The sequence below is a fragment of the Cuculus canorus genome, chromosome 3, assembly GCF_017976375.1.
Source record: "Cuculus canorus isolate bCucCan1 chromosome 3, bCucCan1.pri, whole genome shotgun sequence".
NCBI lineage: Eukaryota > Metazoa > Chordata > Aves > Cuculiformes > Cuculidae > Cuculus > Cuculus canorus.
Window position 1 is genome coordinate 116,080,720 of NC_071403.1, and position 14,741 is coordinate 116,095,460.

Below are 14,741 nucleotides of genomic sequence, written 5' to 3' on the forward strand. Positions count from 1 at the left end.
GTTGCTACAGTTTAAAGGAGATGTAGCTCAAAATCAGACCAAATTTAGCGGCACATGCTGAATGTGTTACAAAAGCAAGCAGATGAGATCAAAACAAAAAGGATGACGACCAGCAGAGGCACAAAGAGGTGAGGGGTTGTCCCAGAATGCAGCAGATGCTCAGCAACCGAGTGGAGATCTCTGAGTCAGGCTCCTCTACCAACGTCTATCACAAGACTGAGCATATAGTGGACATGCACACGCCCTGACAAATGCCAGATCCTGTATTTGGGCTCAGTTTGACAAGTCTGAATATGCCCAGGAAAGTCTCTTATCCTGCTATTTGCCAAGCCTTGCTCTTCTTGCTAATGCCCTTCCATTTCTTCTGTTGGAAGTTCTCACATTGCAGCATGCCCTGAGAAGATTCTGTCACTGTTGCGGAGAGGGCAGTAACAGGCAAGATGTGACCTGGGAATTTATTACCACCTTTGCTTTCTATGCTTTATAAAATGTTAGAGACCAGTTCTGCATGCACAGACACGATCCATCCATGACATTCTCAGAGATCTCCACTCAGTTGCTGAGCATCTGCAATACCATGTCACATAAACCAAATTTTAGTACCTAGTATGGCAGAACGCAGAGTAATACAAAGTATGGAAATCAGCACTGGTAGCTCTTGATATCTATACCTCTTAGTAGCCTTATTTCTTCTTTATAACAAGCTTAATTAAGACCAATACATGTTTTTATTTGTCTGTCTTTTTAAATTCATGAAATTTGTTATGAATTTAAAGGTTAATCCTTTAGAAAATTGGGGTAGGTTTCAGCTCTGTATTAAGACACCTCAACGTGCAAATCATGTCTACTATGTGTGTTACATATGAGAGCATCACTGTCAGTGGAGAGCTTCTCAGTGCAGCCAATGAAGCCCAGTGAGCAACTCAGGCCACCAGTCCCCAGAGCTACGGGCTCAGCTTGGTTGCCCAGAAAAATAACCTAGGATATAAAAGATATTTATGTGGTGCTATGAGAAATGATACAGCACAGAAAAGACCCAAAGTCTGTTTTCCCAAAGCCAGACAGGGCACCAAAAAGGTCTCAGACAGTAAAAGCCGAACTGCTCCCTTGCCTCACATTTTGACACCTAGATGTAGATACTTTGGCTTCATGTCCTAAATTGAATCTTGGCTCTTTTATAGTACTCACTGCCTCTTCACTGCTAAGTCTTGATGTCTTAAGTGCTTCCGAGAGCCTCATTTGCACTTGTTCTCTCATTTCCTTGCAATGTAAGTTCTAAAATGACACCATCGTGAATAAGAGACTGCTCAAGGACTGCCTTCTGCCGCACGGTCTAGAGTCGTGGAGTGCCTGAAGTGAATGCAGGGAAACAAACTGTTCCCCCAGAACTCTGTGGCCACATCTAAAATGCCTATTGGCCACAGTCCTGTTCCTGAAGCATGCCTGGGCTCTCTATGTGAGGGTGCAAGCTGGCCCAGGTCGGGGATGAGCGATGGCCAGCCCATGGGCTTCTCTACACATTGCTAGTATAATTGTATCCTTTGCTTCTATATCTGTTTTTTTGTGACAACGTCTTTTTTTAAGGCCGGGATGAAATGTGACTGAAATTTTCTAACATATGGGTGTTCTGTATAACAAAGGGAAAATCACCACCACAGCGCTGCTCCAATTCAACCAGAAGCTTTTCACAGATACCCTGCAAATGACAACTTTACTCAACTAAGGCAAACTTGCAAAGCCCAGGAGTGCCAGGTTTTCTGAGAGCTGACTGGGGTTTGCCCTTTCATCCCACCTTGGCTTCACATTGTAAAAATGCAGATGCTTAGGAAATTGCCTCCAGGTGTTGAGTGATCCGATTTTCACAAAAATAATAAACCTTGATCTGAGATAGATGACCTTGTTGTCAGCATAGGATCTTTAGTCTTACAGAAGATAAATTAAAAGGGTCTTTTCGTATTTCCTTGCTGTAGCTGTAGAGCTCTTTCAATGACTCTCAGAGAGACTCAAATTTGCTCAGGTTTTCTTGGGCAAGAAAGTCTTAGGCTGGTTTGGGTGTTTTGTGGAGATACCTGAACTAATGCTTAATGCCGTCATTCAGATACTGTCTGTTAAGTTTGTCCTGGCTCTGTGGCACTCAGCATGGAGGAAATCATCTGGTTTGGAGGTATGCAACTCTCATAAAACTACATAGTATCTCTGCACAGTGACCTGCAATGAAGAACTGCCCTTTGGTTCCCTTTGGATGTTGTGTAAGCCAGAAGTACCCAGACTATCTGTCTTGATTTCTTCAACTAGAAGAAAGGATAACACTTTTTTTTGTTTTCTTTTGGGGATTGTGTTGATTGATTTATGGATGGAGATGGAGTCTAAACTCTTTACGTAGAGGCTTACTGTAATGCCAGTCTTTTTTCCTATGTCTCCCAGCAGACCAAACTCTGCATTAGGGAACTCTGATGTGCGCAGTGGTGGCCCAGCAGCTACTATGCCACTGCCTTTAAGGCCCATACAGTATTTACTGTGCTGCCAGGTTCAGCGATGCTGGAAAACATGCATAGTAGATGCAATTTCACTACAGAAATTGTTTAGAGCCTGCAAAATCTTTAGTCAGAGTATGCAGAATTTCTTCTTCTACAAAACCCCCGAGGGTGAGTATCTGTTTAACATTCAGGAGGCAAGAAATGCTTCCAGTATTTGGAAACAGTGAAAAGCATCATTCTGGGATCCCTGAGATGAGATACTAAATCTTGTAATGAACTTGCATTCCTTGTTTTTCTATTACAGCAGACATCGAAGGTTTGCAGTTGGGTTCCTGTACATCGTCACTGTCAGCAAGAAAACATATTAACTCAATATTGCTAATGAGCACACAGTGAGCATTGGACTAGGAAGCTATGTTGACATATAAAAGATCCGAGTTATCACGCTCTATATTGCCTAATTGTGAGGGTTGTGTGGGAAGCACTGCTTCAACGTCTCCATCTAGTATGAACATGACCAACAAGAATACAGTACTCCTATGGAATGTCAGTTACTGCAGGAAACAATTACCCTTTCTGAATATTTAAAATATGTCAAAACATTCTTCCTTTTTCCCTTTTAGGGCTCATCAAAGCTGTGAGCGTGTCAACATCATTCCACCTACTCGGAGGTGGTTCTGGAATGTCTGATCCACAGATGTTTCTCTTGCTCGACGTTGAACCTTGTGCAGCCGTAGCCGACTCAAGTCTTTGCACATAACACAGTCAAACACAGATTTTCCCAATCAAAGCATGGTCTGGTCAGCATGTAGCACCATCGCATTCTTTTCCTCTCCAAAACGGGGCGCCCATGTCTAAATTTCCTATAGCCCTGGACTAGACTGTGCTAAGTGTGTCTGGGTGATAGCTAGTTGTGCCAGGCGAGCAGCATGTAAGGGACTATCCTAACAGTTTAATAGCATAGGAGATCCTGTTCTGGAGTCTGGGTCTGGGTCCTGACACTTTAATTTACTAGCAGAGGTAGAGCAAGTGAGTAGTAACAACAGGATCATCCAGTCAAGTGGTCTGATGGTATACCATGGACTATTATGTCTCACCTTGCTTCCCTTTCATAGGGGTTTGCCTGCGGCATCTCTACTAGGAAGACATCCAATCTTGATCTGAAAACATCAAGAGACGGAGAATCCAACCCTACTTTTGGTAAGTAGTTCCCAGGATTAATTGCTCTTACTATTAATAATGCATGCCTGGGTTTCTTTGTATGAATTTGTTTGGCTTCAGCTTCTAGCCGTTGATTCCTGCTATGGTTTCTCCACTAGATGAAGGCGATCTTTTGCATATGGTATTATCTTGTTGTGGTGGTACTTGTACACTTTGATCAAGTCATGTCTCCATCTGTTTGATAAGGTAAACAAAGATATTCCTTCCAGACTTTCACTAGAGAGACACATTTTCTCTCATCCTCTCTTTGACCTGTCTCCAATTTTTCCCATTTAAAATATGGGCACCAGAACTTTCTGCACTATGCCAATATTGGTCTTACTAGAGCAGTGGGGAGAGATAAGATCAGTTCCCAACTCCTACTCACTATTTTCTTGTTCATACATCCATGAATCACATTATCCCCTTTTTCTTTACACTGGGAGATCATGTTGCCGCCCTTCAATTCAGTCCACGGTCCTTGATTTCCATGGCTGCCTGCTATCCACAATAGGCTCCATTCCCTGTTCCTGTAGGAGTACATTTACTAAGATATATCTTTAAAATCAGGCCTTCTGCACTGTCTAGGAGCACGTTGCAAATTTATATCCCTGAGCTATTCAGGTAAGATTCTTTGGTATGGAATAAAGAAAATAAATAGTATTGTTCCTTAAAAAATGAACGACAAAGTTCCCCTTAATGTCAATAGGAGTGTGATCAGGTCATGGCATTTACTCACCAGTATGAACCTGTAACTAAATTTTCCAGGTCTACAAAAGGTAAAACCTATGCTGTTCTAAACCTTTTTTCATATACAAAATCTTATAACTGCTGTAACCATTGAACACACATCAACTCCTTCCCGCTGCTACTGACAGTATTTTCTCATCTTAAAAAAAAATAAAATCAAGTCTAACCTGTCTTTCCCACAAAGACTTTCTGCTCATTAAAATCTGAGAACTGCTGCATGGATTTCAGCTTGATAGGCAGAAAGAATCTCATTCGTCCCAAAGGCAAGTGCAGTCTATGTGGCTAAGCCAGCATTATGATTTTTTTTAAGTCAAATCAGAGCTATTCTTTGAAGCACTGCGATTGTGCAATCATCAAGGCATTTTTTTTTCGTGCTGGCAAGAAAAGACACAAAGCAAACTGATCTGATGCATTTTTAACAAGCATTTTTTAGATATGTAGATTGAAAGAACAGCCCTGAAACTTTTACTTGAGTGAGCCTTACATCTGTGGTCCTACTGATTTTGATGAGAGTTTCTGCTCAGGAAAGGATTTCAGGATGTAACTTGTGCTGCTGTTTTCTGCCCGTGCTTTTTTTCCCATGTAAATATGAGGTCGCATTGATGTCTGAACACCAAAAAATCAGTCTTGTGCACTCATTAACAGGGGACGAGCACCTAAAAGTCTACAGGTTTTTGTGGCTAGCCAAGGATTACACTACAAACCCAACTGTAATACATGCCAACGCTTGAAAGAAGAAAGTACATCTGAGTTCATGTCACGCTGTCGATTCCAGTGCACAATACACTTTATATTTCAGTGCAAGAGCTCAAAACTCTACCATTTTAACAGGACTTGGCAATCCTGAAGAACGCTACAATTTATGTCTGAAACTACTTTTAGAGACTACCTGTGATTAGTGTCAGATGTTCACATGAAATTATATGATTAATATTTCCGAACAGCCAGGATGTGCCCCGCGGCGCTTGGGAGGAGGGATGCTTCCCGAAGTCCCATGAGGATGACTGTCAGTGAGGGCTGTGCACAAGGTCGGGATGTTTGTAGAAACTTGTACCTCTGCAACATGCATCTCACTGTGGTTGATTTGTGCTGTCCCAGGCCCTTGCAGCACACCCATCACGGTAGTATGAGAACGCTTCTCAGTGATCTATTAAACTAACTGACAACCTGTCATCTGCATTTTGGATGCATGTTTGAGTCAAAGAGAACTCATCTCTCGTTGATAGCCAGTCCAGCATGTTCCCATGCAGGCACATTCTCTCTGCACTTGCTAAAAGTTTAAAACAAGCAAAAAAATGTTGATTATTTTATATGTGAATGCAGCAAAAACATGAATATGACAATCTGTGTTAATAATATTGTGGCCACAATGTATTCTTAAAAGCAAAAGGCGAGTATTTTTCTGTCAATGCAGTCATAGCTGTCCTGGTGGCTGGGTGGCAGTAAGGTGTGTTAGCCCGTGGGAAACCTAACCTGGGGCATTCCCAGGTGATGCTACCGGGGTATCTGGTTAGAGGACTGGTCATATACCTCACTCCACCAAATACTATTTTCCAAAGTGCTGGTGTCTGCTCAGGGTTTGGAAAACAGTTAGAAATAGTGGTTGGATTCCTCAGTTGCTTAAAAACTTGGTGTAATTCCTCCACTGAGAATGGAACCGAAATAGTTATATGCAAAATATCCCCTACCAGCCTCACCTATGCCAGGGAAGGCGGTGCATAATGTTCTGTAAATTAATTATGTAAAGAGACTAGAAAAACCTGGCCAGCAGAAGTCAGATATGGATTTGAACAGTTTGAGAGCAAAAGTTGTTCAAAGATATTAATTTGTCTTGATATAGTCTCTCGGTATTTGGAAATGGAGTGTTGTTTGGTGCTACTCTGCAGAGCTGGTCTGCCTGCTCTTGAGCTAGTTCAGTTGACAGCTGCTTGTGATTATATTTCCATCATAATGGTATTTGCCGTGTTTCACTTTCTAAGAATATTTTTTAGCTTAAATCTCGCATTTTGATTCAGTGATAAAAGTTTGGCTACACAGAAAATCATAATTTATCAACAAGATGTATAAATTTCCCTTCCTTCCTCCCTTCCTCCCTTCCTCCCTCTTTCACTCTTTCTCTCTCTTTCTCTCTCTCTTTCTTTCTCTCTCCCTCTTTCTCTCTTTCTCTTTCTTTCTTTCTTTCTTTCTTTCTTTCTTTCTTTCTTTCTTTCTTTCTTTCTCTCCTTCTCTCCTTCCTTCTCTCCTTCCATCCTTTTCTTTGATCTTTGTTTTTGTTTCTCTATCTGTCTTTCCTTCCTCTCTCCTCTCTCTTCTCTCCTCTCTCCTCTCTCCCCTCCTCTCTCTTTTCTTCTCTCTGTCTCTCTCTTTCTCTGCCCTATTTCTCAGGCTTATAGGCCTGTTTGGTGAACACCCACGGATTCACTCTCCCTAAAAACATTCACAGCTGGACTTGCCGCTGCATGTTTCTCTTCTTTCTGAGGCTGAACAAACTTCACAGAAAGAACTGGAACAACTTAGTTTCCCTTTCTAGCATCTCTTGGCTGCCACAATAACTGATCACGAGTTATTCTTGACTTGCAGATGCAGAGACTGACACACGCTGCACATAACTGGGATGGGTTAATCACAAGTGATAAGTAACAGGTGGCTGTTCCAGAGGGACCATGTACCAAACTGGGTGATGCTGGAATTTTACAGGAGAAGAGTAGTCAGGCCAGGCAAGAGAGCAAAGCCCTGGGTGAGGGACTGCCCTTGAGAGCCATTTACAGTTTTCAGCATGAGCATCCTAACAGGAAAGATATTTGTTCAATCTAAGTTCTTGCTTTAAACCATGTTTTGTTTGTGTTGTATCATTTCCTGGTATAATTTCCTGATCTCAAGAATTAGAAGAATTAGGAGGAATTAGTCTGGAAGAGTAAGCCTCCTGTGAGTTTTTTTTCTGCCGTGAGTCACGCTTCCAGAGAGAAACTGCTCAGATTTTTATCTCTTAGAAAGGAACATTGAACACAACAAGGAATATCATATCCTGAAATTATAGAGCCATCGTAAGATCAGGGTGAGAGGAGGAAAAAGGATGAAAAAACTGTTGGCTCCTGGTAGATGGGTAAGCAGCTCTCATTGCAGGGAGCTCGAAGAGGAAAGACAGGTAATTCCACTTCCAAATGTCTTATTATTCCTCGGCAAATGTTATATATGGATGTGTTAGAGTACTGTCTGTGGACCTCAGACCTTGGGGCTATTTTGTGTAAGTGAATGAGGAAGAAACCTTTGTCTAGAGAGTTTGCAGTCATAGAATCATAGAATAGTTAGGGTTGGAAGGGGCCTTAAAGATCATCTAGTTCCAACCCCCTGCCACGAGCAGGGACATCCCACTAACTCAGGCTGCCCAAGACCCCATCCAACCTGGCCAGTCCAGGTAGATGGATGAAGGCTCAGAGAGGAAGCAAGGCAATAGTCAGCTAGGACAGCCCTGTTCTTCTGCACTTCCAGGCTGGTGTTCTGTAGGCCAAGCCTGAAGAACACGTGAGGTCCAATGGATCTGGCTAGTAAGAAACATCTCCTGGTTGCATGTGAAGGTCTGAAAATCGCATTTCTAAAAAATGTTTGAGTTGCTGGCTTTACTAATCCTTTACAGCATTTTAAGCATAGATTGAATATTTCAGCACGGTTTATGATAGACCTTATACCTCCAATAACAAAGGCTGTAAGTATGTGTGAAAAATAGGTAATATAATTTGCAGAGAGAAACATGTCAGTGAAAGCCTAATTATACCATTTAAACTGTCCTTGATGGAGCCCTGGGCTATATTTTGCTGTTTGAATTTCTGTAAATCCTTGATATTACAGCTGCTTAAATTCATGCCAGGAGCAACACTGGATCTGTCAACCAGAGACAGAGACTTCGTTGTCCAAAATTAAAGATGCGTGAAGCTTTAGTTAGCCTTTCACTTTCGGCTGTTCAGCTTTGGTGTTGGACACTCTGTGCGAGAGATCCAAATCTCAGCTGTAGGATGACACCCTTTACTTGTACGATATGTATGATAAGTATCACTAGTACAACACGTCTGGGGCTTATGGGGACAGAAAGAGCCAACCTACTTGTGATTTTCTTCATGCTTTGAGGGGTCTGGAGCCAGTCCCACACCCTGAACAAATCAGCGAAGCCCTGCTAGCCCAGGCCAGTGTCTGAGTTCCTGCTAAATTCATTGCAGAAGTTTCCAGTACGATGCTAGATGTGTTATTTGTATAATCATCTCATTTGCCTTTGCAGTGCACTTCTCAACATAGTTCCGGCTCTTTAACACTGCTAAAAAACCAACTTCTTTCTATGATTAAATAAATGCTCCTATAGTATCTTTAAGCTGGATATATTTTCCTGGAAATAATCACATGGGAATGGCCATTCCACCTTGTTTTGGGAGAAAGAAATTTGGTTGCAGAGAGGGTGATCAAGTCATGTGTCAAAAAGAGAGTGAAAAATAGGCATAAACAAAAGGAATTTTTCCTAGATAACCACACGAACTCTTTCACTTTCTCTGCATTTTTAGAGAAATTAGTAAAAAAATAAAATTGTGAACATGTTTTTTTTGGTACTTCCATTAAATGATGCTTTCTTAGTCAAAACACTCGGTTGTTCTCAAGTTATCAAAACTGAGTTGAAAAGTAGATATTGCTCCTTCCGTAATACTCACAATGGTGAGTGAGAAAACAAAGAAGATAAATATGTTTGGTTGCTAAATATACCTTTATGTATTTTTGTCAGAAAAGATACAGTATTTTAGGGATGCAAAGTAATTTCAACTGTCTTCCTAGAATTCCTCGCAGATGGAGAGTGATGATAAATCTCTCAACCTTCTTGCATGGTTTAGGGTTGCTGCATGCTGTTTGAACAGCTGCACTTGTCCCATCCCTGAACGTGGCTGCGGAGAAGCAAGGAGTCCAAGCATATATCATTCAAAAGTGACAGAGAGGATGAGTTATTGGGTTTTTTTCCCACTGATAAATCCTTATTTCTGTTAGCGATACTGAACACGCTGTCATGACTGAGGAGTTCCAGCAGCTCATCATAGTGCTCAGCGCATCTGCCATGTAACAGAAAGGTTTTCCTTGCTGTCCCAGCTCAAATTTCCTAACACACAAATCTCTCTAAACTCCCTTTAAATCCCCAAAGACATATCACATGGACAAAACCCCACAGCTCTGTGGCTTGGGTAACTTACTACTTACAACTTTTCTGCAGGTACCTAACTGGAGAATTCCTGTAAAATCATTCAGTAAATATGTGAAATGAAGCCCCTTCTTAGAGGGCTTACACAGAATAAAAGCTGTACAGTTGTAATTTCCCCCTCATATTTAGTATCCTAAAGGGGGTGATGTTCAAAGCCATTATTTATTGGCAAACTCCTCAAGTGATCCAAGAACGCATGGTTTCTTCCAAAGAGGGAAGTCATGGTTTCTTCCAGAGAGGGAAGGCTTTTCAGGCTACCTTTGTGTTGCTACAAGACTGAAGTCTAGGTAATTCCCTGCACAGTGAGCACAACTCCTTGCAGAGGAACCTCGAAAATACACCACTTGTTTGCTCCAGGGGACCTTTCTGATGGACAGCCTCTGTGGAACTGCATTTGATTCAGTCCTTGACTGGCATATGACAGTGAATTTAAGCAAGTTTGGTTCTGTCTGTGGTAGTGCCACCAAGCTGGTCAGCATCCCCAAATCTTGACGCCTCACAGCCCACTCTGCTGAATCTCAGTTCACTGCTCACTGGCTTTAAGTTTTGCTGTGCCCCACCAGCACCCCTCCTGGGGGACTCCTCAGCCACAGGCTCCAGGTGGAATCACATCCATGTAATTTCAATATCTTAAAAGTTGGGTTTAGGCTCTCTCTACCATCTGTGGTGTCAAAGGAACACTCAGAGGAGGTATTTTTCCTGTGTAAAGGGAAACATCAAAGTTAAATTAGAAGAAAAGTTTCTTGCAGGTTCCTGTTTTTCCTCTAATGACTGTAAAAGATGCCCAGAAAAGCAACTGAGACAGGTCATAATTTTACATACTTGAATTTAAGTGATATGATACCCATCATCTCTGTCTCAGTCCTTCACAGAAGCAACGACCCACAAACCCATTGCTCCTGGCCCTTAAGATACTCACAGCTCCCAGGTAGGACATCTTGATCATTTAAACACACTGAGCGTTATCCAGGGAAGGTGGTGAGTTTGTGGAGCACCTCTACAGGAGCATATGGCAAGTTAGGACTTACAGACAGAGACAGACATCTTTTGCATGGGTTTCTTGGATTTTCATCTCAAAGTTTAAAAAACCAAAACAAAACAAAACAAAAAGAGGTTCAGATGGTTTAGGAAACAATAAATTTCATGAATATTTTACTATTTTCACCAGGTCATCTACTGGAGGCCAGTGGATACAACAGTCCCAGATGACAGCAGTTTCTGTTGTTTCCTCTCTGCCTTCTCCCTGATCAGTTCAAGAGGAAACCACAACCTCTTCCCTCCCAGTTCCCTCTCAGAAGTTCACATCTGAAGAAGTATTTTGCACCAGGCAGGGAACAACTTTTCTCTCGCTGCCCTTTTTTTAAAACCACAGAGGGTCAGCAATCCTCTGTGGCTGGTCCTGTGCCATCACACTTTCCCTCCTTGTGGAAATCTAACTCAAAATTGAGCCTAAAAAATGGCAAAACCTCCCTTTCCCTTGCACTTATAAAGCAACATTTGTGATGCAGAGAATCTGTAAGCTTCAAGACGATTTCCACCAGCAGAAGGAACAGAGGGAACTGCACCGGGGGAAGGTGAGTTAGAGGGATAGACATCGTATCGGTGTTTGTTGTCTCCTCGGGGCAATACAGATTATCGAGTCCTGAGTTTAATATGGTTGCCCAAAAACCTGCAGAAAAGTCATTTTTCTGTAAAATGCCTTTGGTCAAATAGAAACTGAATTTCCTACATATATTGTATTTCTTCAGTATAAAGAAACTGTGAGTGTGTTGGCTGCGCAGGAAGACGTGCAGAGGCTTTACCCGAAAACTTACTGAAGGGTCACCCAAAAAAGGAAAATTCTAATTTTAAGAAAAACTAATTAAAATAAGGTAACAATAAAACTGTGCATTTCACTGTGTTTTACAGTGTATTTCAGATATTTTCGGAGTCTGTGATAGCCTAAGTCTCAAAAGGCTTCAAAGCCATCCATAGTGTACCCTGGTAAGCACTGGCAGTATAAATATTATGGATATTTAGTTCCTGGTGCAATAATTTGGATAATAGATCTTAAATGAATGAAAATGTTAAATCAAACTCCTTAATTGAATCACATCTACATTTCAAAGATGTTTTAAAATCTGAATCTGGATTCACATCTGAGGTATGCCACTATACAGCCAGAGTGGACTTGCTACAGCTCCTATCATAAATGCCACATACACTTTGGAAAATATTGTGATTTAAATCAGCAACTAGAAAGCAAAACAAAGGGTATTTCTCAACTGACTAACGTAGATAGATTTGATGCATTTTATATGTAGAGATAAATCCTTTTATCCTATTTTGCAATATTTCATTTATTTAACAAGTAAAAGGCTGCTTTGCATCATAAAAGAAAGCTAAAAAGACAAAACTAACCAGAGCTGACCAAAGCTGAAAAACAGGAAAGCCGCTGGGGAAAGAGAAAAAAGGAATTCTAGTTATTTTACATAACAGATGGCAGCATAACAGAAAGCAGCTGATGTTGGTGGCCTAAGGGAGTTTTCCCGAGTCAGAAGAAAAATAAAATATAGGATATACAGAACTCCCCATTAAATGAGCTGCATAAAAAGAGTGTTTTATTTACATATATGCACATAGATATATAGATGTATGCGAACTTGCACATGGTTGTATAGACATCTGTATTTGGAGGGAAAAGAGACTAAAAATTACGACAATTACATTTTCCTTACCTGCTACACAGTGTTTATTGCTCTTTTCTTTGGAGCATCTCGTTGCTGTCCTTCTCTACCCAGTTGAGCTGCTCCCTTCTCCCATCCAGGGCTCTCTGTATTTTCATCTATATATTCACTAGTTTCCTGTACTTTCTCTCTTCTACACCTCCACTTTTTTCTGCCACCGAATCCTGTGTCTCACTTATGTTGCACCCTTCCGCTGCTCTCCTTCTAAAAACTTTTTCCATGTTGCTCTCCTGTCTGGAAATACAGCTTGCCCTGGAAAGCAAATCTCACCCAGCGTGCAGATCCCACCGAGTTTGTTAGGGCAAACCCATCAAACGAGAAGGGCTGCACCTCACCTCTCCGAGCTGCCTCTACGTGCACAGGGAGCTTTCAGGGTGATTTGTGTTTTCTATTCAGACCAGAGATACTTAATGTATGACCTTTGGCATCTGTATATCTTGCCCGGTCAATTCATCCACTTTATGGCTCACTCTCAGTGACTTCTTTTCCCATGAACGGTGGATGAAACATTCTCAGCAGTGGCATTCCTCTCCTATTCCGCGTGTTCCCAACTGCCTTATCCCACTACCCCCACACCCACCCATCACACTAGGCTTAAGGTTTATGGCAGGGATAAACAACTAAGGCAAGAAACAACATTTACCTCACCAGAAGGTCCTATGGGAGTTAAGTTCCTTAAAAGCTGACTAAGATATCCAAATCTGAATGTTGTATCTGAACACAATATTAATGTACTGAGGGAAATAAGTTGCAGTGAGAAGCCCTGAAAAAGGACAGCATAGAAGAGAGAAAGGAGAACATGAATAATCTCATGGAAGAGCATGAGAGCTGCTTGGAGATTGAGGGGCTTCAGTCATTTTGGGCGACACGCACATGAATGTCTGTCCCTCTGTGCAAGGGATTTGTAGGCTGCTACTTGGAGCATAAAGGAAAAAAAGCTGCTGTGCCGGTGTCACTTCACCTAACACTGGACATCTGTAACTATTGTAACTGCTAATATAATGAGTAGAAATTATTTTTCTTGAGTGCATCATTGCACCAAAAGAGAAACCTTGATTATTATTAACTAGATTCATTATTCACTAAAGGCTACATGGAGGAATTTTCTGTGCACCAGCTTCACTCTGCTCCTATTGAAATCGATGTTATTTTTTATCCCCATGGATTCGACTAGAAGCAAATGTAAACCTGAGATCTTTGGAAAAAGCCAGCTGAAGAAGGAAGATTTGCCTTATTCTCAATAACTTTTGTGAGACTGAAACAGATGAATTTTTATCAGCCTGAGAAGGAAATAGATGGGATTGGAATAAAAATCTTAATGTCAACACTCCTAAATAAGAAATTCTTCCATTCAAGTCCCAGGAAGTAGAAGTCTGTTAATGCTCCAGTCGGCATCATTTTATTCCCCGAAGAGGTTTCTGCTGTACAGTTCTCGTCCCAGATCTCACCCATTACTGAGATAAGTTAAGGGCGTAAGTGTCTGTTGTAGCTGGCCATTTCCAGGTAGAAATGCTCTGTTGTGATGATGCCTGGCTGCAGTTTTTCCTCCTTTACAATTACAAGGTTACATTGGCTCAAAGCTGATGTAGCAGAGCGGAAAACCTGTCAACGATTTTATAGTGGGATTTTTTTATAGTGGGATTTTTTTATAGTGGGATTTTTTAAGCGTTGATGCTTAGTTTTTCCACTCACTTTTCTCCCCTTTTATTACACCTCTTTACTCTGTCATTTTGGTTTGGTTATTTTCCGTTCAACTGATGTTAATGGAAAACCACTTGGAAACAACCTTTTGGTTGTTTTGAAACTATATTGCTGTGTTTATCCTGGAAACTAGCAATTTCACTAAATCTTACGCAATAAGTAGCTTGTGAGCACCAAAGTGATGCTATACAGCATCGTATACATGTCTCAGGGATTTTAAAAATGTTCACTGTATTGCAAAGAGAGCTAAAATCACTTTGACACATTGTACCTAAATGTACATTTCCAACTATTTTTTTATTCTTACTGCCCCCACAACATCTTCCTCAAGGCATTTCCATAATTGAGACAAAGAAGAGATCTAAGGAAGCTCTGTGAAGACCACCAATCCCATTCGGTGCAAGATACTTGGGCTGTGGGGCTCCAGCACCGTGTTAGGCTGTCTGAGCCACTGAATCGCTCAGTAATGCACGGGAACCAACCTCTGGAATAGACATAACTAAAGCCTTTCTAAGCTTGGACACAGGTTTTGGGTATGTAGGCTAATACCTACACAGAGTCAGCTCCGCATTTGGTTTGAGCCTGTGCAGGCAGAGATCATGGCTATAGAGCCAAATTTTTTCAAGGCACTGTGACGTTTAGGTTACGTTTTTCTTTCAC

General features: G+C 41.4%; 1 long non-coding RNA gene across 3 annotated transcripts in view; it reads left to right on the forward strand.

The window, feature by feature from the left end:
* Positions 1-10,839: 10,839 nt before the first annotated feature.
* The window catches only part of LOC128851881 (uncharacterized), a 33,297-nt gene continuing 29,395 nt past the window's right edge, over positions 10,840-14,741 (forward strand). For all 3 annotated transcript variants that reach the window (XR_008449413.1, XR_008449415.1, XR_008449414.1), the window contains exon 1: positions 10,840-11,228. This is a non-coding gene — a long non-coding RNA (uncharacterized LOC128851881). The remainder of the gene's footprint in view (positions 11,229-14,741) is intronic.